Source organism: Terrapene carolina, unplaced genomic scaffold, assembly GCF_002925995.2.
Source record: "Terrapene carolina triunguis isolate 2854851 unplaced genomic scaffold, T_m_triunguis-2.0 Scaffold68, whole genome shotgun sequence".
NCBI lineage: Eukaryota > Metazoa > Chordata > Testudines > Emydidae > Terrapene > Terrapene triunguis.
This window is the reverse complement of record NW_020664419.1, coordinates 73,340,620-73,362,888: the sequence shown is the minus strand read 5'-3', so window position 1 is coordinate 73,362,888 and position 22,269 is coordinate 73,340,620. Positions and strand designations below refer to the sequence as shown.

The window sequence follows — 22,269 nt, the reverse complement described above, 5'->3', positions numbered from 1 at the left end:
ATTTGGTGGTGTCTTCTCTTGAGAACACACCACCCAGGAAGACACATCTTGTATGGAGCATGCATGGTACAGAGCCAACGATCACTGTCCCTGTTCCCTCTTCAGCTGAATCCAAATACCATGCCAATCTTGAATTAATTTGTTTTGTTCTCTGGAAGGCAGTCACTCTCTTCTTGCTTTACTTGAGGCAGCCAGGACTGTGCAGGTAGGCTACAATGCTCCAGTGAGCATTCCGCAGTGAGAGGGGCATATCCTTTTGACTGAAAAAAGAACAGGAGTACTTGTGGCACCTTAGAGACTAACAGTTATTTGAGCATAAGCTTTCGTGGGCTACAGCTCACTTCATCAGATGCATAGAATGGAACATATAGTGAGAAGAGATAGATATACAGAGAACATGAAAAGGTGGAAGTTGCCATACCAACTCTAAGAGGCTAATTAATTAAGATGAGCTATTATCAGCAGGAGAAAAACGTTTGTAGTGATAATCAAGATGGCCCATTTCAGACAGTTGACAAAAAAGTTTCCCTCTCCCTGAGAGGGAACAGGCAGGAAACTGTCCAGACCATGGATGGAAACAAATTGCAAGTTCTCAATGTTGCAATTTACACTCCTTCCCATCTGCATTACTGTTGTCAATGGAGGACATGGGCTCATCCAAAGAACTCACGCTGCTGTCACTGAGTCTTCTCCAGCTTGGATGCAGGAGATTTCTCTTGGCGCAGAGACTCTGATCATGAGGGTAAACAAATATTTACCCTCAATATAGAAGGGAAGGATATCAAATACTTGTGATCAAAGAGCAGTTGACTCTTATGGAGCCACAAGTCCTGGCAATGCTGGAATTCCTCAGATTAAGTTAACTTATTGTTAAATTTTTGGGGGTGAATTTCTAGCTAGAAAAGTTTTCTAATGTGGTTAGTGAACAAACTTGCTGACTTGTGTAACATAGACCATAAAACTTCAAGCTCAGTCTTCCAATTAGTCAACAGTAGTTGCAAGTTCTCAATCCTTGTGAAAATCCTGCCATTTAATATTTCTAGGAAAGTTTAGCATAGTAACTTAGTAATATAGAATTCTTAATTCTTTATTACTAAGTCTTTCAGGGTTCCCACTAATGGATGGGTGAGAAGGCGGTCTACATGGTTCCATCACTTTCAACTCTCCTTTAACTTACTCTCAACTTGTCTGTTAAGAATAACAAAGCCCTCTGAAGCAATTCTACATATTTAAAAGAAGTGGTGATTCTTCCTTTGATTGTTCCCATATCTGTACCTTTTTTGTTAAGGTGTATCATTACTACCTTTACAAAAACTTTACACTATAGTTCTTGTCTGAGATAGTGGTAACAGTTTTGGCATCAAAAATCAGTCAGATGCTTAATGTGTACATGAGGCAACACTTTTTCACAGTTGACTGTCTGTACCATGTTGTGCAAAATTACATTGTAGTTCTGGTGTGGCACTCTTCTGGGAGGACCATCTAGGCCTAGCAAGATCAAGAAGAGGTCAATTTGTTGGCCATATACCATCTCCCTGTCTCTTGCACATATTGCTGAGGCTATCGCTTAATTACACAACTGTCTTGAGGTACTTATTTCTTGTCTTCCAATTCTGATGAAACAATATTGCTCAACAAAAAACAAAGCTGTTTGGGTAGAGGATTGGTTTAAATTAGGAATCAGACTGAATACTGGCCATTCCTATGTGAGTAATCTTTTATCAGTTCATTTTTCCAGTAATGAGCTAGAAGATGAAATATTGTTGACTGCTAGAGGGGAAAGCATTAGAGCACATGGTGGGGGGAATTCATATTGAACAGAAGTAAAATGTAAATGTGGCTTTATATCTGTTCTGAAAGTTATTTGATTTCTCTCCCTCCCCCCCCACCCCCCAGTACATATACTGCTGGGCAGATTGGAGAGCAGTGGCTACTGCCGTGCCAGCAGAAGCAGAGAAATAAAGGTGGCAATGTGAAAAGTGATATTGATGAATATCACTTTTCATAGCAGATAGGCGAGGGGTTGGGGGGAGGAGAGAAGAGCCCAGGTGACAGGGCTCCTGCTGTCCCCTTTAACCTTGCTTCCTGGGTATGCACGGCCCTTCTGCATGAGTCCCAGCCACCTGAGGCTGGGACAGCAAGAGCTCTTTTTAATAAAAAATAAATAAATAAAATGTGTCGTACCTCCCAAGGGAGGTACAGGAATGTGTGCTTGACACCCGCTGGCTTATATTCACAGTCCAGTCATCAAGGTGAACTCAAATGTATTAATCGCTTAAATTAAAAATACAGTTGAACGTTTGAACGCCTGATTTTTAACCTTCTGGGGTCCTTCAGTACAACTTACTGCAGGTAGCTGGTTGAGGTAGGTTGCAAAATATTTCCTGCCTCCAAAAAGGTGTGTGGTGGTGGTTTTTTTTGTTTTGTTTTGTTTTTTTAAGACTTGCTTATTCTTGTACACTAGAAGTAAGAAAGGTCTGATGCATGTGCAAGCCATTATCATTATTCTGATATAGTAACTGGCCATGGCCTCATGTATTCCTTGCTGCTGCTAACCTTAAGGGACAATATCTTCCCCTAAGAAAGTGATGCTAAATTGAACTGACAGAAGGGGGTACTAATGTGGAATATTGAGAGGAAGAGACTAGAAAAATTGCTTGTAGAAAGGGGAAAAATGCAAGAGGTGTTCAAACTTAACTGTATTTTGTGTTTTCCAGTACTGCATCTCTTGGCACATAGTTTTCGTCTGCGATGCTAGCTCTTTGCTGTCATGCAATCACAAATGAATGTGACAACTGCAGTACGTGCTTACATAGAATACTACTAGGAAAGCTTTTATTGTATTTTAGCTATCCCTTTTAATTATAATTTAGCAACGGAGAATAACAGTCTGGAAACGTGCAATTCCATGGGCAAGTTAATGATAGAATAGTAAGGAGGTGTCATTTGGTTTGTAAAAATCTGCAGAATCCTAATTTCAGTGGTGTCACCCTCCGTGACGTAGCAGGCGGTGACTTGCTGCTCCCAGCTCTAGGTCCTCCAGTTTGTGGAAATATGATGATGATGTTGGAAATGGGTCAGTTTGGGTTTCATTTGAAAGCCCTTTCTCCCATGAACATAGTGGTACCAAACATGACACACCTAGAACAATTACATAGATATATATATATTTGAGAAAATATTTAAACTTCAGACTTTAATATAGACATGTCAAACATGTAGCCCGCGCAAAGTTAAATTGTGGCCCTCATCTGACAGCATTGCTATCAGATAATGCTCAGAACATGATACTTTAATATTAAACACAAAACAAATAATCAAGATGTCTATAAATAGGAGTTCTTCAAGTTGATTTGCCATCATCAGCAAAAAAGAAGCAGTTCAGTGGTATTGATTATTTGCTTTGTTTATTATGCAAAGAGTTGTCAGGAGGCACTGGTTAAAATGTCAGCATCCAGCAGAAATTACTGGAATCCATCCAGAAATGGTATCCACATAGTTATATAACATAATTAATTACAACCCTAAAGTAACTTCTTACAAAATCCCTGTTTTTACTTTCATCTTGATTATTTTTAGGCATCAGTGGGGAGAAGAGTACCAATTAGTAGCTGAATCTTTTTGGAGAATACCACCACCGGGGACCTGGTTAAACATAATGCTTGGTGGCACCTAGCATGCTATTAGAAGCACGTTAAACTGAATTTGAGATTAGAGAAGAAGTACACTGAGCAGCGGAAAAAAATTGTAGATGCTGGGACAATTGAATCATAGAATATCAGGGTTGGAAGGGACCTCGGGAGGTCATCTAGTCCAAGCCCCTGCTCAAAGCAGGACCAATCTCCAACTAAATCATCCCAGCCAAGGATTTGTCAAGCCTGACCTTAAAAACCTTGAGACTTACCTTTATACTAGGTCCCATGCATGAATTTAAAGAATATTGCTTCTGCAGTAAGCCTGAAGGTATCCATTAAGCACAGTTTCAGCATGTGAGACAGGTAAGAAACTGTCTGAAGCAGTCATTCTTAGTGAGAATATTGCATGGGAAGTAAAGTTAAGTGAGTGCATGGACCCAAAAGACCTCCATGCATATGACGTTGCGTATTCCATAGAGTGCTACACCAAGAATGTATGTTGTAATGGGTTATGTCAAAAGGTTAAAAACAAATACTTATTTATTTATTTATTTATTTTTGGCTACTGCAAACTGCAAGTCAGCTGGCATTCATAAATTGCCTCACAGATGCTCTAATGAATGAAAGCAGTGGCAATGTTGATGCAGAGACAAAGCACATATTTTTCTCTCCTTAGAATGGGATTGAAGAGGAACAAAGCTTAGCAGAAAGGCAAAGCAATCCTATCCTCAAAAGTGAATCGCCATGCATATCCTTAAAAGCTACAAAAGATATGATGCTATCAAAAGCAGAAGACAGTGCTGATTTCAACAGTAGCAGCTGCAAATGGTCTTCATGCTAAACGTTTACAGAAAAGCCTTTTGTCCTGGAGTTGGTAGGAGTTTGAAGGATTGATAGCTGATACCAAATGCGTGTGTGTGTGTGTGGGGGGGTAACCATGTGGCCTGTACTACTTTTAAATGGTGCATTGGTGGCCTCGGTGTCTTCAATATAACAGTAAGCACGTGGAGCACAAGGCTGCAATTCTATCACAAAGCCTCACGTACGGATGCTTGGGTGAATGGCAGGTTTCCAACATATACATGGCAACTGTACGGCATATGAGTAATCTGCCACAGGCATTGGCCATTGGAAAGTCCAAATTATTTTACTGAAAAGCATTTGATTCAGCATTTGAAGACTTTCTTTACTCTGAGGGTGCTCAAAACAGCTGAGACAGTCCTGAGGTCATAAATGTACTAGAGCATTGGTGGGCAACCTGCGGCCTGTGGTCCACACTCAGCCTGTCAGGTTAATCCACTGGCAGGCTGCAAGACAGTTTGTTCACATTGACCATCCACGCGCATGGATGCCCACAGCTCCCAGTGGCCGCGATTCGCTGTTCCTGGCCACTGCTTCCCGCAGCTTCCGGTGGCCGGGAATGGCGAACCGTGGCTACTTGGAGCTGTGGGTGTCCGTGCCTGCGGATGGTCAATGTAAACAAACTGTCTCGTGGCCTGCCAGCGGATTACCCTGACAGGCTGCAGGTCACCCTCCACTGTACTGGAGGCATTCATGTGCTGTTTACCATTTGAAGATCACATTATGACACTTGCAGAGCTATGTTGATGGATGTCTTCCAAGAAGCAAATGGAGAAAAATTGCCACTGACAAGCGGTACGTTTATACCTGCTATCAAGAGGGCAATTTTTCAAGCAGTGGAATGGCTCTGGAATGGTCAAGTATACTAAAACTCCCCTCCCTCTGTCGGGCATGGATGGCTCTCGGAGGATGGACTGATCACATCAGTTGTGTGAAATATCATGCTCTCCCACATCAATCTTCAGCTAATCAAATCGTCACATGGAAAGACCAGATGCTCACCGCCCTGCAAATGTTTGGCCAGCAGCCTGCCTTTTACAGAGTTTTGTGTGAGCATGGCACAGACAAAGATCAATTTTACAGTGTCTAGCAGTGGTGCCCTAGATGGAGATGGTGCTGATGAATAAATAAATTATTGATGAATAAATGTTTTCAGTCCTACATGTCAAGGCTAACTTCCCTAGGATTACTGAAGATCAGTGTCCTTTTTTTAATGTAAGCAATGCATCCTTATGTTAAAGTATAATTTTAAAGAATGATTTTTAAACACTTTCTCAAATATTGATCTACTTTAGTTGTTTTGGGGTTGTCATGTTTGCTACCATTGCGTTTGTGGGAGAATGCACTTTTGAATGATACCTGGTGATGTTATATTATCAATTTTCACCAACCAGTGGACCTGGAGCTGAGAGGTAGTGGGGGCAGCAAGTCCCCCTGCCATGTTGCAGAGGGTGACACCATTGGAATTGATTCTGTAGGGTGGGTGTGTGTGTGGGTGTGGTTTGGTTTGTGTTTTTTTTTTTTTTTTTTTTTTTAACAAATCAAATGACCTTTCTATTGTTAACTTGCCCACAGAATGAGATTTTACTGCACTATGTTCCCAGACTATGAGGAAACCATGTTACAGGTCATCCTTGTTTGAGCAATAATGTAGTAGAAAATGAAATCCAGGCAAATAAAATGCATTTTCTGTTTCTCAGAGGGTAATGAAGGGATTGATATAAACCATCTGATAGTTTGATCCCTGGTTAAGAATGTAGAGGAAGCATCTCTGTGTAACCTATAACAGATTCCTAGTCAAAATGGGAAAACTGCATAAGTGTTTGGTGATAGTAATTAAACTTTGATCTGAGAAAAGTTTAGAGTTATAGTATTAATAAGTCAAATCCAGATAATCTTACTCTTCCTAGATCCTGGATGAAATACACATGCTGATGTGAATCCTGTCTGTTTTTTGGCATAAAACTTAGTTGCATCTGTTTACCAGCCAAACTGAGTCCTGGTCTAGGCTAGGAAGGTAGGTTGGTATAACTATATCACGTGTGTGAAAAATCCACATCTTTGAGCGATGCAGTTAAACTTGCCTAACCCCCGGTGTAGGCAGTGTTAGGTCGATGGGAGAATTCTTCAGTCAACTTAGCTACTATCTCTTGGGGAAGTGGAGTACTTGCGCTTAGGGGAGAAGCCCTCCTGTTGGCAAAGGTAAACTCTTCACCGAAGAGCTATAGTGGTGCATCTGTGCTGCTGCAGTGTTAAGTATAGACAAGCCCTGATTCTAAAAGGAAGTGAAACTGTTGGCAATCAGGAATTCAGAAATAGAGAAGAAATATGTTAAACCCGCTCACTCTATATGGCTTGTGCAGATGGCAGACTGAGAACTCATTATATGGGTTAAGTATTTAGGTAACTGATGCTGTTAAGGATATGTAACTGTAACAGGTACGGTGGGTTAAAGTTCTGGAAACTGTGGCAATGATAGGTTATACGGCTGTCAAAGAATATCCTCTTGGTACTTTGCCCAATCTCCCTCATCACTATGGATGGGCCACAGTTAACATATATTTAACAAATTAAAATTGTTTGAAAAGAGTTTGGAAGCTGACTATTAGAAATTTAGTCATGTAGAAACTGCATTAATGTTCACAAGCTACAATGAAAGATTTTAAAATAAGAAAAAGTGGTGGTAGGAAACTTTAAAATATACTTGGTTGTGGTGGGATTTTACCTTGAAACTCATAACTATATGGCTAATTGAAGACCCTGTCAGACTACAGATTTTTGGAGTTTAATCCTAGATTTTAATGTCTTTAAATTGAATTTGGTGGAAATGAAAGACACAAGGAGCAGCAAGCAATCGGGTGTTTCAAATTGAAGTAAATATGGTGCAATTATCTTCCCATGTTAATAGGGAAAGCTTTGTAGTAAATATTTTTTCTAAAACAATTACCACAGTGCATAACATTGAATAAAATATCCTGAAGGTGCTGGATGTGACTCCATTGTTGAGCCCATTTCAAAACACAACTTCAGAATGGAACATAACTCCCTCCTTTCCCCCCAAGCAGATGGCCTTTCAAAATGAAACTTTGAGGTGGGGGTTGTTTGGCTTTTCATACAATTTTAATAGACAATGTCTGAAACTATTCTGAAATTTGTCCATGACAGGCAGTGGCACTAATTTTTAAAGGCATTCTACTCAAATTGTCAGCTATGGATCTTGGTCTGCTACAATGGAAAGTTTGTGAAAATACTTCAGCATGAAAGGATCAATTTTTCTGTAGTTCATAATTGGAAAGCTTCTGTCAGAGATTGGTGAATGTTTTATCCAGCAGAGAACTCTGAAAAAATTGCCCTCTTCAAAGTGGCCACTGCTCCTTGAGAACAATGGGACTGAAGACACAAGCTGTGTTCAGATAAGCTATCAGTTTTGCTATAATCTGTGTGGGAGGAAGCTTGGGCTGTCCTTGGTAAAGATGGCAGTCGCTTTCCTTTTTCCCCAATAGAAGTAAAGATGAGCTGCCCTCATCCCTGAGTGCAGCCCCTGTCCCATGCAGAAGGGGGCACTGTGGGGTGGAAGGTATTACATTCCCAAGGTTCCCTTGGATTCCTCTATAAGGGAAACAGTGTAGCCCACTGAGCAGCCAGTTGGAGGCTTGCATTTGGGCATCTCCGGTTTAATTTTGAACATGAAGGGTTCACCAGAATTCTTTCCCCTTAAAAGTGCAAAGTAACAAAGTCACTGATGTTGGGGGACAGGAGGGACACACATGATTTAGTTTTTTGTGCTAGTCCACCAATACTTCCGTTGTCATCCTTATTTTCACTTTTTCCTCCTGTCCCACTCCCAGGCACTGTTTGCTTCATTCCCTGGATGTGATTTAGTAGGGGAAAATTTCCCATCCCCCACTTTTGTGCAATCTAAGGTTGAATTTTTAATCCCAAAAAAGGCACAAAAGTGAGCCATCCTGCTTATTGCTGGGAGATCTCCAGTCTTGAGGTGGAGTAGCTGCCATTCTAGGATTCATCCCTCTTTATCACTATATCTTGTGTGATTGGTATGTGTGTAGGAGCCTTAACTATTTCATAAATGTTTTTTCTAATGTATTGCTCTGTAAAATTGAAGAGACTTTTGCTATGGAAAACAGCTTAATGCAGGAAAGTAAAGGATGAAGTCTATGATTGAACAGTTCTTCTGCAAGGTCAGTAATGTGGATCACTTTATAAACCTTTGTGTAGTCTACATAGGCAGTCTAAACCAGTGATGTTCAGTCAGAGGGCTGAATATATGTTTAAACATTAAAGAGCCACAATCAGTACTCTGGAGCAGAATCTTTACCCTATTCTGCTCCCTATCAAAATTGGAAACTGAATACACAAACCTGGCTCCTACATCTCCCTCCTTGTAGCACCTGATATGAAAACATGTTGGGGGAGAGAGTGGTTGGAGCACATTGTACAGAAAGTATTTCTGACTGCTTTGTGGCCTAGAAGAGAACATTGCAACCTGGCACAAGGTAAAGCAGCCCCCAGTATCCTCTAACCTGAGCTGGGGCATAGAGTTGAGGAGCAATAACTGATAGCTATTTCTCACCCCCCCCCCCCCTCTTCAGGAATACTCAGGCAGTTGTGTAGGGCAGGACAGCTATTCTTTGCTAGAAGTAGCTCTAGACTTGGTAAGAACCTGTTGAGCCTGAATTCTGCTCTCTGGGACTTGCACAGTACACCTGTGCTGCTGCTATTCCTTCCCTGTGATGCAACAGGTGGTCAATGGGGGAGTTGCAGAGAAGGGACAGAGCATTCCTGTGTCTTGGAGCTGATACAGGGAAGCACTGGGAAGCACTTGCGGAGGTGTCCCCATAGGCTAATTTGACACCTTAAATTTCAAAGTTGCAGAACGTGGCTCAAGGAACAAACTTGGCATTTGCTTACAGCACTGAAAGTTTCAATTTTCTTTTATTTCTGACTGCTGCTTGGTTTTATCATAAATTTTATACCACTGGTCAAGGCTCTAACTGTTTTCTTTAATAGAATGCTTCGGTTAGCCAGCACACTTATAAAATGTATTTATTAAGTATTTCATAGTTCTATCTATTCTACTGAAGCTGATGCTATGAATCCATAATGGGCTTTTAGTATAACATATTTTAGATACAGTTGCACCTGATGCAATCTTGAACAAGATTAAAGAAATGTTAAAATCACTTGCACCATACAAGCTTTTCCACGTGTGTGTATTGTAACAGAGTAAATGTTTATCAGTTATGTCAGTCCTGTGGCTTGAGGGCTCTCTTAAAGCTCTAAACTGAAGAAAATATTTAAACATTTAAGGCTTGTCTACACATACAGTGCTTAGTGAAGACGCTACCTATACTGACAGGCAGAGCCATCCTTGGGTACGGCGAATAGGGGCAACTGCCCTGTGCTTTCGGGGGGGGCCCACACTTTATTATGAGGAGGTGGGCGGGGAGGTGAGGTGGGTGGGTGAAAGGGGTGAGAAGGTAAGTGGTGGGTGTGGGGGAGGGAGGGGGCGATGAGCTCCCCTACCAGAATCTCCCTCTCCCCCCAGCGCTTCCTGCCCGCCGGTAGGTCCCACTGATCAGCGCCAGCGCCTCCCCCTCCCTCTCAGCACCTGCGGCAGATCAGATGTTTCATGGCATCAGGAAGCGCTGGGAGGAGGGGAGAGGAGTGATGGCACAGCATGCTCGGGGGGGCGGGGCGGAGGGGAGGCCTTAGGGAAGGGGTGGAGTGGGGGCAGAGCCTGGGCAGAGCCAGGGGGAGCACCCCCTGACACATTAGAAACTTGGCACCTATGTCCCCGGGCCTGCACTCCTCCCCCAGGGACGGCCCTGCTGACAGGAGTTTCTTCTTTTGGTGTAGGTATTTCACTTCCCTAAGAGGCGCTAGCTATGTTGACTAGAGAAGCTGTCCTATTGACATAGCGCCAACTACAACAGGTGTTGGGTTGGTATATCTGTGTTGCTTAGAGGTGTAGATTTTCCATACCCCTGGGCGATGTAGTTATACTGACATAAGTCTGTAGTGTAGCTCAAGCCTTAGATTATAAGTTTTTCAGGGCATGGAATGCTTTGGACTACATGGCAGTAAGCATGCCGTAGGAGTGTAGGTGCTAAATGAATGAATAAGATGACTTTGGATTCTGAGTACTTTAAATGTTAATAGTCTCTTGTATATTATTGTCATAGTCTTGTCAAAGACCAAAGGCTTCTGAATCTTTTTTGTAATGGTGATTCATGTTTCCCTTGGTAACAGTGAATTTTACTTTAAGAAAATCTGCCTCTGTATTCCAAGTAGTACTTTAATACAAAGTTTTTAAGAGTTATATTCTGTTTATAAGACCTCTTCTCACTGACACATCTTACATAGGGGCATAATGTGCTTTGGCCACATTCCATTCTTGTTTACAGAGACCCTGAATTAGGAGTTACCAAGTGCATGCAAACCTAAAATCTAAACTTTAGAACTACTGCAGTTGGTAGTACCTACCATTGTTTTTGAGGCGGGTGGGTGGGATAGAATAACAGTATCCAAGTTTCAAACAAAATATCTTTTGTCTGTCGATAGGCAGAGGATTCTGGATGAGTGATACTGGCTGCTTAATACTTTCCCATATCTTGGATGCTGATCCAAATAATTGCTGTAAAAAACCCTTCATGAAGAGTGAACTCAAACCTGATACTACAATTGCTTGGCATAAATCATGTAACTGCTTGTGAGGCCTTCCAGATCCACCACTCCCCCTCCGCAAAACCCAAGGACTTTCCCGATACTCAGAAGCTAGGAGTAATTTGTCCATTGTTCCTTTGTGGTTCCCCATCTTTCTCCTATAGTTCAGTTTGTAAGCTATTTGGAACAAGGACTGTCTTATTTTTGTACTCTACCTAGCACAAAGGGGCCCCAATCATGGATCAGGGCTCCAAGGTGCTATTGTAGTACAAAAATAGAAGCATTGCTTCCCTGTTTTCTGTCTGAAGATAGGAGAATCAAAGAGAGGCTGTCTTTCAGGCACACATGCAACTCTTATTTGATAGGTCAAAGACTATTCCTTTGTCTTTCAGCAAATTAAAGGGTTAGTCTAGTGTTGGCGGGGCGGGGGAGGGGGCGAATCATAGCTCTTGAAACCATTAAACGTAAAGCTGAAAGGGATCAAATAAGATGTCATGATCTTATACAGTTCTCAAGTAGCATCTGTTAACACAGTTCTCTCTAGGAATTTGATTTTTTTTTTTCAGTGAGCTCTGCAAATCATTATTTGAGCTAGTTATCTGAAAAAGCACAGGTTTTATAAGTTCAGTTGCCCCATGGATTTTAAACCCACGATTTCCTTCAGTAACTCTATTCTGTAATCAAATGGGGAGGGGGAATCTGCTGCTTTGTCATGTAAACTCTTGTAGCACAAACAAGAATACTGTGAAGTGTTCTGAAATCTGAAGCTTGTTTCCTTCCCAGGAAGCATTCTATAGTAGTACTGTATTGCTGTGTAACTGGATTTGGAATATGTGACTGAGTCAGGAAGGGAATCTAAAGATTTTGAATGTCAGCAAACCACTTAGTGTTGCCACTCCTCATTCTGCCCACATGTGGAACAAGGACAATATTCCTCTACTTAGATTGACTACAGATCCTTTGAATGATGATTTACCATGGAATGTCTGTGCTTGTCAGAATCTGTTCTAGACCAAAATCTCAGACCACATGTTAGCTTGTTTTTCAAAGCTCTCTGGGCAACTTCTATTTTGTGTCTGTTCTGGTTTAAATGGGACATCAGGACTCTCTGCTGAATGAATTATACCAAAATGGTAGCCTCTTCCATGGTTCAAAAGACGTGGGATATGGAAGCATATGCAGAGCAGCAGTTCTATTGTCCCGTGCAAACACTAGTTTGGACCCCATTTTGCTTCTAGCAATGCCATCTATGAGGGTTGAGATTCCTGTATGAATAACAGAAATTTTGGAGATGATAGTGATTAGAGATTTTTGAACTAAGTTTGTCTTGGTTTACTAGTATGTAAGTTTTACCCTCTTTGAACTTTTCTGGCTCATTCTTTATTTGTTCCGTGCTGCTCAGTCTTGCTCTCTGAAGAGTTAAGTGCAGAGTGTTTGTTAGATTGTTATCCCTTTTCCACACTAAACAAAAAGACAGGATGGTATATTAGAAGAGCGAGAGAGTGAATCCTTTTTGTCGCATGTAAGCTTCTACACCAAAATAAAGCTAAGTTTAATTTCCAATTTTGATCATCTCCAACCTTTTATCAAAACTACAAAGATCAAAAATGATTTCCAGTGCTATGTTAGGGTTACCATAATCCAGCAAGCAAAAAAGAGGACGGGAGGAGCCCCGCCCTTGCCCCCCCACTTTCCCCCCTCAGAACCCCCGACCCTCCCCCCATCCTAACTGGCCCCCTAGGACTCTACCTCCTACCTGTACCCTGACTGCCCCAACCCTTATCCACACCCCCACCCCCAGACAGACCCCTGGGACTCCCACGCCCCATCCAACCACTCCCCACCCCCTGACAGCCCCCCCCCAGAACTCCCGACCCATCTAAACCCCTCTGCTCCCTGTCCCCTGACTGCTCCGATCCCTCTCCCCACCCCTGCCCCCTCCTGGGACCCCTGCTCCTAACTGCCCTCCAGAACCCCACCCCCTACCTAAGCCTCCCTGTTCCTTGTCCCCTGACTGTCCCCTCCTAAGCCCCCCCCCAAATGCCCCCCAGGACCCTACCCCCTACCTGTACCCTGACTGCCCAAAACCTTCTCCACACCCCCACCCCCAGAAAGCCCCCCCGCGAACTCCCGACCCCCCCGTCTCTTGACTGCCCCCTCCAAAACCTCCCTGCCCCTTCTCCGACCCCCTGGCCCCCTTGTTGGCCTTTCTTCACCTAATGTCTTGGTGAACTTGCTCAGGAACTGCCTGAGCCGCTGGGCAGCAGTGGGGGAGGAGCTCCAGACTGCCGGAGCCGATCTGCGATGCAGGGAGGGAGGGAGGAGGAGGAGGAGCCCTCTCTGGTTGAGTGTGGGAGCCCCATGTAAGTAACACCGTCCGGCCGGCAGCACTGTTAGCCGCGCATGCTCTGCATCGGGGAAGTCCGGACATTTACAAATTCCCCCCGGATGCTATTTTTAGCTTAAAAAGCCGGACATGTCCGGGGGAATCCGGACGAATGGTAACCCTAGCTATGTCTCATGTCAAACTCTTTAAATTTCAGACCATTGTAAATTGATAGTATACTGCACTTGTGAACTTATGTCCATACAAAAACACTTGTTCCTTATTTCTCTAAGTGGAGATTGTTTGTTTGCTTTTGCTTTTCAACCTATTTGAGCATGTGTTGGGTGTTAAGCTTTCCCTCCACTGGCTTGTCTCTTTGTATTGTCTAAAATTGTGGTCCCCAGGTGATAAGGAAAAATTTATTTTTGATATTCCTTCCATAGGAAATATCCAGTGTGTACAAGATTGTATCTAGCTTATACTGCCGCCCATTGCCATATCAAAGCCTTTCCATGTAAAATCAAGTTCCGAGTGGATTTCATGAAGTCACTAGCACTTCTCCCTTTCTGGGGTAGAATTCTGTTTGGGGTAGGCAATTTCCAGAGGGGTTTGGGAATAAAACGGCTGTTTTTTGAATTGTCACTTACAATGGAAAGGACTCTTTCAAAGAGAATCTCTGCAGCTTTCCCTGAAGATGGTCAGATGTGGGATTCACATTTTCTCCTCTGAAAGATTGTTCTGTGGTGAGATTCCCTTTCCAAAGCTGCTTTGTCACTAGCCCTCATGTGCTTCATTCTGGGCTTTCTGATGTGCCTTGTCTCAGGAGTGCACTTGCAGATATCATAAGGGTTCATAGATCAAAGCTGTCTGATATAACTAGTCTTGATCCATTAGTTGCTTTGAAAATTAGGACCATGGCCTTAAAGGACCATGGATCTACACTCCAGTTTGGAGTTGATTCCTAGTGTTGCACAGTGGCTCTAGTTCTGCTCTGACTAGCATGCCAAATGTATTGCCGCATGGGCGGTGCTCAGGCTAGCCCATGAGCTCAAACCTTAAGGGGTCAGGTGGGCTTGGATTTGGGTGGCTAGCCTAAGCTGCTGGCTGTGCTGCAACACGCACACTGCTATTTTTAATGTGACAGCTCAAGCAGAGCTAGTGTGAAGCTGCCTACCTGGGCTGGGAATTGTACCTCCCAGCTGTACTACAGAAAGATCCAAAGTGGCATTGAAGGCTGATTGGGAACTAGTAGAGAGACTTGAGCAAAGGCCTTATGTACTCACAGCCATGGGGAATATGGGCAGTTCCATTCCATACATAAGAACAGCCATCCTGATTCAGACCAATGGTTCATCTAGCCCAGTATCCAGTCTTCAGATGGTGGCCAATGCCAGATGCTTCAGAGAGAATGAACAGAACAGGTAATCATCAAGTGATCCCTGTTGCCCATTCCCAGCTTCTGGCAAACTGAGGGTAGGTATACTTCAGAGCATGGTTTTGCATCCCTGCCCATCCTGACTAATAGCCATTGATGGACCTATCCTCCATGAACTTATCTAGTTCTTCTTTGAACCCTGTTATAGTCTTGGCCCTCACAACATCCTCTGACAAGGAGCTCCACAGGCTGACTGTCATTGTGTGAAGAAATACTTCCTTTTATTTCTTTTAAACCTGCTGCCTATTAATTTTGTTTGGTGATCCCTAGTTCTTATGTTATGTGAAGGGGTAAAATAACACTTCCTTATTGGGTTTTTTTTTTCCACACCAGTCATGATATTATAGACCTCTATCATATCCCCCTTAGTTGTCTCTCTTCCAAGATGAATAGTGCTAATCTTTATTTCTCCTCCATATGGAAGCTGTTCCATATCCCTAATAATTTTTGTTGACCTTTTCTGAACCTTTTCCAATTCCAATATATATCTTTTTTGAGGTTTGGGGTAGGGGGACGGGACCAGAACTGCACGCAGTATTCAAGATGTGGGCATACCATGGATTTATATAGAGGCAATATGATGTTTTCTGTCTATCCCTTTCCTAATGATTCACAGCATTCTTTTAACCTTTTTCGACTGTTGTACACTGAGTGGATGGTTTTTCAGAGAATCATCCACAGTGACTCCAAGAGCTTTGAGTGGTAACAGCTAATTTAGACCCCATAATTTTATATGTATAGTTGAGATTGTTTTCCAATGTGCATTACTTTGCAATTATCAACATTGAATTTCATCTGCCATTTAGTTGCTCAGTCACCCTGTTTTGTGAGGTCCCTTTGTAACTCTTTGCAGTCAGGTTTGGACTTAACTATCTTGAGTAACTTTTGTATCATCTGCAAATTTTGCCACTTCACTGTTTACCCCTTTTTCCAGATCATTTATGAATATGTTGAACAGTACTGGTCCCAGTACAGACCTCTAGAGGATGACACTATTTGCCTCTCTCCACTGTGAAAACTGACCATTTATTCCTACCCTTTGTTTCCTATCTTTTAACCAGTTACTGATCTGTGAGAGGACTTTCCCCCTTATCCCATGACATCTTATTTTGCTTTAGAGTCTTTGGTGAGGGATCACCATTGTCCACATGCTTGTTGACCCCCTCAAAGAATTCTAGTAGATTGGTGAGGCATGAGTTCCCTTTACAAAAACCACGTTGACTCTTCCCCAACAAATTGTCTTCATCTATGTGTCTGATAATTCTGTTCTTTATTATAATTTCAACCAGTTTGTCTGGTAATGAAATTAGGTTTATTGGCGTGTAATTACTGGGATTGCCTCTGGAGTCTCTTTTTTTAAAAATTGGCGTCACATTAGCTATCCTCCAGTCATGTGGTACAGAAGCTGACCTGTGGAGCCTGTGCATTGTCTTAATTCAATTTCAGTAAATTATAGCAATCCAGCCTGAGAGTGACCCATTCATGGATTATGGTGGCAAAGTCCTCATCTGGGAGGAATGGATGAAGTCTCCTAGCAAGCTGTAGTAACAGCTTTTTTGGGCGGGGGGAGGAAACTGATGCTATCTTGTCATCCAAGCTTAGCAAGGAGTCAAACAGGATTCTGAGACTTTTCACACAGCTCTGAAGGCATACAGTTCCCATTCATCAATGGAAGGTGGAGACGGTTACTTGACCAGCTTGTTGAAGCTTTTCTCCCTTCCATTTGGGTCTCTTGCTTGGGTTCAACCTGAGCCAACTGCTGTTCATCCAAAAGCTAATTTCCTGTAGTCATTCTGACTTTAGAGGTGGCTGTATCAGTTTAAGAATGAGATTTGTAGCTGAGTGTATCAGTATGCTGTTGGCAGGTAAACCCAGGGGATCCTGTCTCCCGGTTATCTCATGTTGACCCTGAAAACCGCTTAATATGGATTCCTATGCCATGCTGCAGGTGAGGGCCTTTGAAGAGGAACTTGAAACTACTGTATTGCTAGGCCATCTACTCCTGCTATGTAATGTAGGTGTGTTAGTAGTATGTTATGGGCCACTGAATAAAAAAACTGCAAAGTCCAACAGAATGAGCATGGAGATCTTGATTATGTCTGTGGTCCATGAGGAGGCAATCTTTGTAGTGCCACTAGAGCAGTCTGTGTGCTGTGCCCTTGTCTGTGTCCTGTCTGTGAGGTATCTAGGAAGTTGGCTGATGTGACATTTTGGAGGTTGGTGGTTACCTTTTTTTTTTTTTTTTTTTTTTTTCCCCCTCACACTTACCGAGGAACAGGATGATGGAATGGCAAACTATTGCATGTTTCAAGGAGTTTGGTAGGTATGCATCTCTGAATCCTCCTCAAGACCATTCCTCGCTGAGGCCTCAGCAGCAGCAGCAGTGGGGAGATGAGATGGTTTAGATGTTGTGGAAGTGCAGACAAGGTACCTCTTAATGGAAGCCAGGCAGCCTCTTCTCCCACCCCCTCAGGGGTGGAGGTGAACCTGGCTGAATACACGCTTGGACTCTGGGACTTTGCTAAGCTCTGACAACAAACTATGAGTGGGGTGCAGTGGAGGGAAGGGGGAGAGTGGCATATTCAACTTTGAACACTTGTTCTTTGGATATTCATACCTGTAGGTGGGGGAAATGAGGTGAAGGCGTACTGACAAAGATATTGTGGGGGTGGGTGTTAGACTTATTATTCACACACAGATGATTCTCTGCTGTGTTTTTTCAGATTAATACTGTGTTCTCCTTTTCCTTGTTTGTTTTTTTTTATACACATATACAGCATTTGCAAGTGGAGAAGTTTTGCATATTAAGGGAGCCCAGGGGAAGATTTTTAGCTTCCTCAGTTTCTGGGTGGAGACATGAGCAGGATTTATTTCTTTATTTTTTAAGAGCAACCCCATAGGTATTGTACCTGGCACTTGCTGCTTCCAGCAACACCTGGAGGTTTACAAGGAGGATGGTTCAAACCCTTTGAAGCATTTACTATTCCCATTAGGGTCACTTTGCCTCCTTGATTGCAGTGGCATAGTCCTGTAGATTTTTGTTTTTGCTGCCGGCCAAGGGATTTAGTGTGTTTTTTGCCACTAGCATCCTAACTTTTTCCATGTGCACTTCATCTGTGAATCATGATGATCTTGATTGGCATGGAGGGAGTGGACTGCTTGGAGCCACACTGCTGATAGTGGACAACAGGTGATTATACTGTTGTATTAACTCATTGGCACCTCGGACTTGTGTTTGGGTGGCTTGTTCTCCTAAGGCAAGTTGAAAAACTCAGGGGATCAGAAGTCTTTGGTAGTGGACCAGCTGGTGTGAAGGAGCTGGTGGATGTATCTGCCTGGATGAGGTAGAAATAAGACCAAAAGGGTGGTGTACTAGTGACATTTCTGATCTCCAGTTCTAGGGTAAAGAAAGGATCCAACCACATGCACATCTGCATGTGTAGGTCCAGTGATTGCCTAGGAGAATCCTATTGTCTCCATGTAGACTAAGGTCAAATACTATTGTACCATTGATGTTGTCTATATGAAGAGTGAGGACAAGGAATTTGGGGTTTTCCAGTACCATGGTGGGCAGCAGGTCTCTAACTTTCTCCAGGAAGCTGACTGGTTTCCATCTGAAGGCGCTACTAGGAGTCCTAGGTTCCCCTTTTCCATCACCTCAAAGGTCCCATGAATGCACTCAAATGGCTTTTGTTTCTGGGATGGAATGTCCTCTGCATCTGAGGCTTCAGGGGAACAGGACTGATACTCCACTTTTTTTCTAATATGTTCTGGAGTCTGTCTTGTCTTGTGACACTGTCCTGTGGGGACTGGCCATGCCAGATTAAGATTGAAGATGGCATTGAACCATGTTTTAGTGATGCTCGCAAGTTTGGATGCTTCATCCAAAATGAGATCATAGATAGATGATGGTTTTGTTGAGTATGGACTTTCCGTTTGGCAGCAGGCGCTTCAAGCCCTCTTCTCTATTTAAAGTTGCTTCAGATGCCCAACTTTAGGATTTATCCTAGTGCATGGTGATAGTGGGGATTTGGGAGGGTGGGGGAAATAGGGTTTGAAGTCCTTTTGAAGGTGCTGGTGTACCAATTTTCTGGATCCTTCGAGCAACATTGTGCTGTAGACCAGAAAATGTGCATGAGAGTCCTCAGATGGGCACAAGTGATGAAGTGGCAGTGTAGTGGATTGTGATGGGCCTTACTTCCCTTCTCCTCCCCCCCCTTCTTCTTCCCTTTTTTTTTTTTTTTTTTTACACTCCATCAGCAACATGGATTTCACATTCCTATGCAGGCTGCTGCTGTTGGGAGGATATGGAGGAAGGAGTCAATAGGGTGAGGTAGGTAGGTAGTTGGAGTGGGTAGCCAACAAGGAGGGACTATTATGTTAAATCATCTACCTGCTGGGGGTGATGGAGGGAGAAGAAAATAAAATCCCTGCACTTCCATATACAGACAAGTTAGGAATCTGAGGTATTGCTGTTTATCTTTGTGAATATGAAAATAACCTTAAATCTTTGTAGAGTAAAGCCACAGAAAAGTTGATCTCAATTCTGATTCCCTAAGGAAGTGTAGGGAAAATGCTGTAAAACTTACGTAAACCAGAGTTGTTTCACAGAAGTAGTGCTTGATATCCTATGTAGTAATGCCAGTATGCTGTCCATTTTCTGAGCATGTGAAATTTGTTTAGCTCGTTCACTATGCTCCGAAAGAAAAGGAAGATTGTTTGGCTTGGCTACCATGAATGAGTCTTCAAATGAAGATAAAAACATTTAAAAGGTTTGAGATTCAAAAGACAAAGTGGAAATAGGGAATCCTGTCCATTTAGGGACTGCTGGAATGTAGGTATATCAGGCCTGGGACGGTTTGATAAAATGACTCCCTTTGATGCTGTTTCCTTAATGGAGAGTGACAAGAGATGAGAGCCTAGCTTCTTACTCTTTGAAAGGTAGCAAAAAGAAGAGTTTCAGCATAGTAAGCCACTTAGCTAGGGCAACATATCTTGCAGGAGGACCAGGCTCAGTCTTGCTTTGCATATCATCATTGTGGGGTCAAATATTGACTCTCACTTTTATAGTTTAGTGTATAATCGCTCTGTATTACAAATTCTTAATGAGCATGTACACAATTTGATGCAACAAATGTCTAATGCCACAGGGATCTGCACTACAAGACCTTCATCCATGCCTCTTATCTCCCTGACAGCACATCTACCATCCCCTCAACAAAAGTCAGAGGTGCTGCTTATTATGCTGTGAAGATGAATAAACAGAATTTACTTCTCTGCTGCGTTTCAGACAAGGATCCTCCAGTGAAGGAGCTTGACAATAGCTTGTTTAATCAGAAAGCTATTTTGGTGATAGGAAGCATATAAACGCTGTAGTGTTAACCAGCATACCCTACATTTTGATTATGCTTTAGAAGATAGTGTAACGCTTTCATGTAACCTGTTTGATTACAAAAAGGGTTATAGCTTCAAAAAGGTTCAAGTTTTACATTGACACATCTTGCAGTTTCTGTCAAAGTATTGTGCCTGGCTAGAGATTTCCAATATCTGGGGGAAATCTTCTGAAAGATTCCCATGCAGAACTTCCTGTAACTTAAATAATGTGCCCTTACATGACATAACTAGACTTCCTATATCAAATAATGTACTATACAGCATGCATCTCTGACCAGTTGATCACTCTTGCTTAGGGTTGTGGATTAAGTTTAAAATATAGCACTTGGACTAATGTTCCTGCCGGGCTGTTCATTTGAGGTAAGTAGTACAATGTAGGCAACAAGAAATTTGTTAGAGGAGGAGTGAAAAAGCTCAGGTTTCAAGTAGTAGAGGATTTTCCTACTAACAGACTCAAGAGGCATCAAACAAATGTGGATGTTGGGCGATGGAAAACTGTAAGAGGAGCTGTCTCATCAGGTGTGGCCTGGGGAGAGAAATCTGTTTCACTCCTTTGAAAATTTCAGTGTCAGAGAATCTGATGATGGAGTAGAATTAGTAATTTCACCTTCTAGCAGTTGTCCTATTTTAAATCTTAGCAGTTCCTCATCTCAATTTTTATCCCTTTTAAGAGAGGACTAGTTTTATGTAGGCTGTAAACAGCATATTTAAATAGAACATTTAAACCACAGTGACTATACATATTTGGGGCAATCAAAAAAATTAAGGTATCTCCAGTAGAGGGGAAAAGTTTCTCCTCTCATAGCAAACAATCCAAATAATTTTATTTAGGAATGCAAAAGTCTCTAAATCAGACTTGACAGGTTAAAAAAAGATGAATTGTTAGTGATTATAAAGCCCCTGTAGAGCAGGTACTGGATGAGTTCAGTGGAAGTTTTCTGAAGCTTCCTTAAATTAGACCTAATCTGAAAAACTCAAGTATATCATATAATGCAAAACTTTGGATTGAGTATTGCAAATTAAACACTGTTTTAATACTTCAAGATATTTAAATTGGCCTTTCAAGAAATATCAGATAGTGTCCTTGATGCAATTTTTGAAAAGCTTACTTTCACAGTCATGAATAGAACTAAAAACAGCAGAAAAGTCCAATTCATTTCTTTTCTCAACATGTTGCTGTTTAATTGATTCAAGAGGGAGATAAACAAAAGGCCTTTTGTATGGACAGTTCAGTGTCAAACGTCCATCCATTAATTCTTAAAATAACTTTGTAATATAATAGGAGGATTATGTCCCTTCACTTTTTCAAGCTCTTATTCATAGGTTGAAGAATAAACACAGGGCCTCCAGGCCTCTCCAGTCTGTTTTGCAACAGTCTTGTACTAATGCATGGGAATATTTTGAAAGAACTACTTAAATCCTTAAACCCTTGTATCAGTTTGGTCCTTTACCATACTCAGGTTTGGAACTTCTGAATTTTAGAGGAATGTAAACAAGATTTGATCTTTCTTGGTAAGTTAGTAGGCATTTAAGGTAATTTCCTCTTCATCAGCTGTTTAAACCTGGACACACTAAATGTGGGAGAGGGAGAACACTATGAATACATTAATCTCTAGAGCCCCTGTCTTCTCTAACGTTAAATATAGAGTGGCCAATAGTTTGATGTCTTGATTTCTCAAACAATCTGTTATAAGTTCCAACTGGTAAACTGCTTTGAGTCTTAAATGGGTGCTGTTACCTGCAGGAGGTGGTCCCATGGCAGCAGGCTCTGCAGACACCAGCAGTTTCTAGTCTTCCATGTTGCCACCAGATGAAGGTCTTGGAGCTACAGCCAATTCACATTATTTTCAGTAAGAGGAACACTTACTAATGAGCTTCTGTTATAAGCTAGGTAAGAGTGGAACTTCTGAAACTATTTAAATGTGCTATCAAAT

The 22,269-nt window shown here is 42.2% G+C and overlaps 1 protein-coding gene across 5 annotated transcripts in view; it reads left to right on the top strand.

Moving 5' to 3' along the window:
• ATP2B1 (ATPase plasma membrane Ca2+ transporting 1) overlaps nucleotides 1–22,269 on the top strand; it is a 108,154-nt gene that overhangs the window by 23,375 nt on the left and 62,510 nt on the right. Inside the window, exon 1 of one of the 5 annotated variants that reach the window (XM_024212793.1) lies at nucleotides 22,156–22,226. The exons of the other annotated variants lie outside the window; for them this stretch is intronic. The gene's annotated coding sequence lies outside the window, so the exon portion shown is untranslated. Of the gene's footprint in view, nucleotides 1–22,155; nucleotides 22,227–22,269 lie in introns of those variants that run through there. 5 annotated transcript variants of the gene reach the window in all.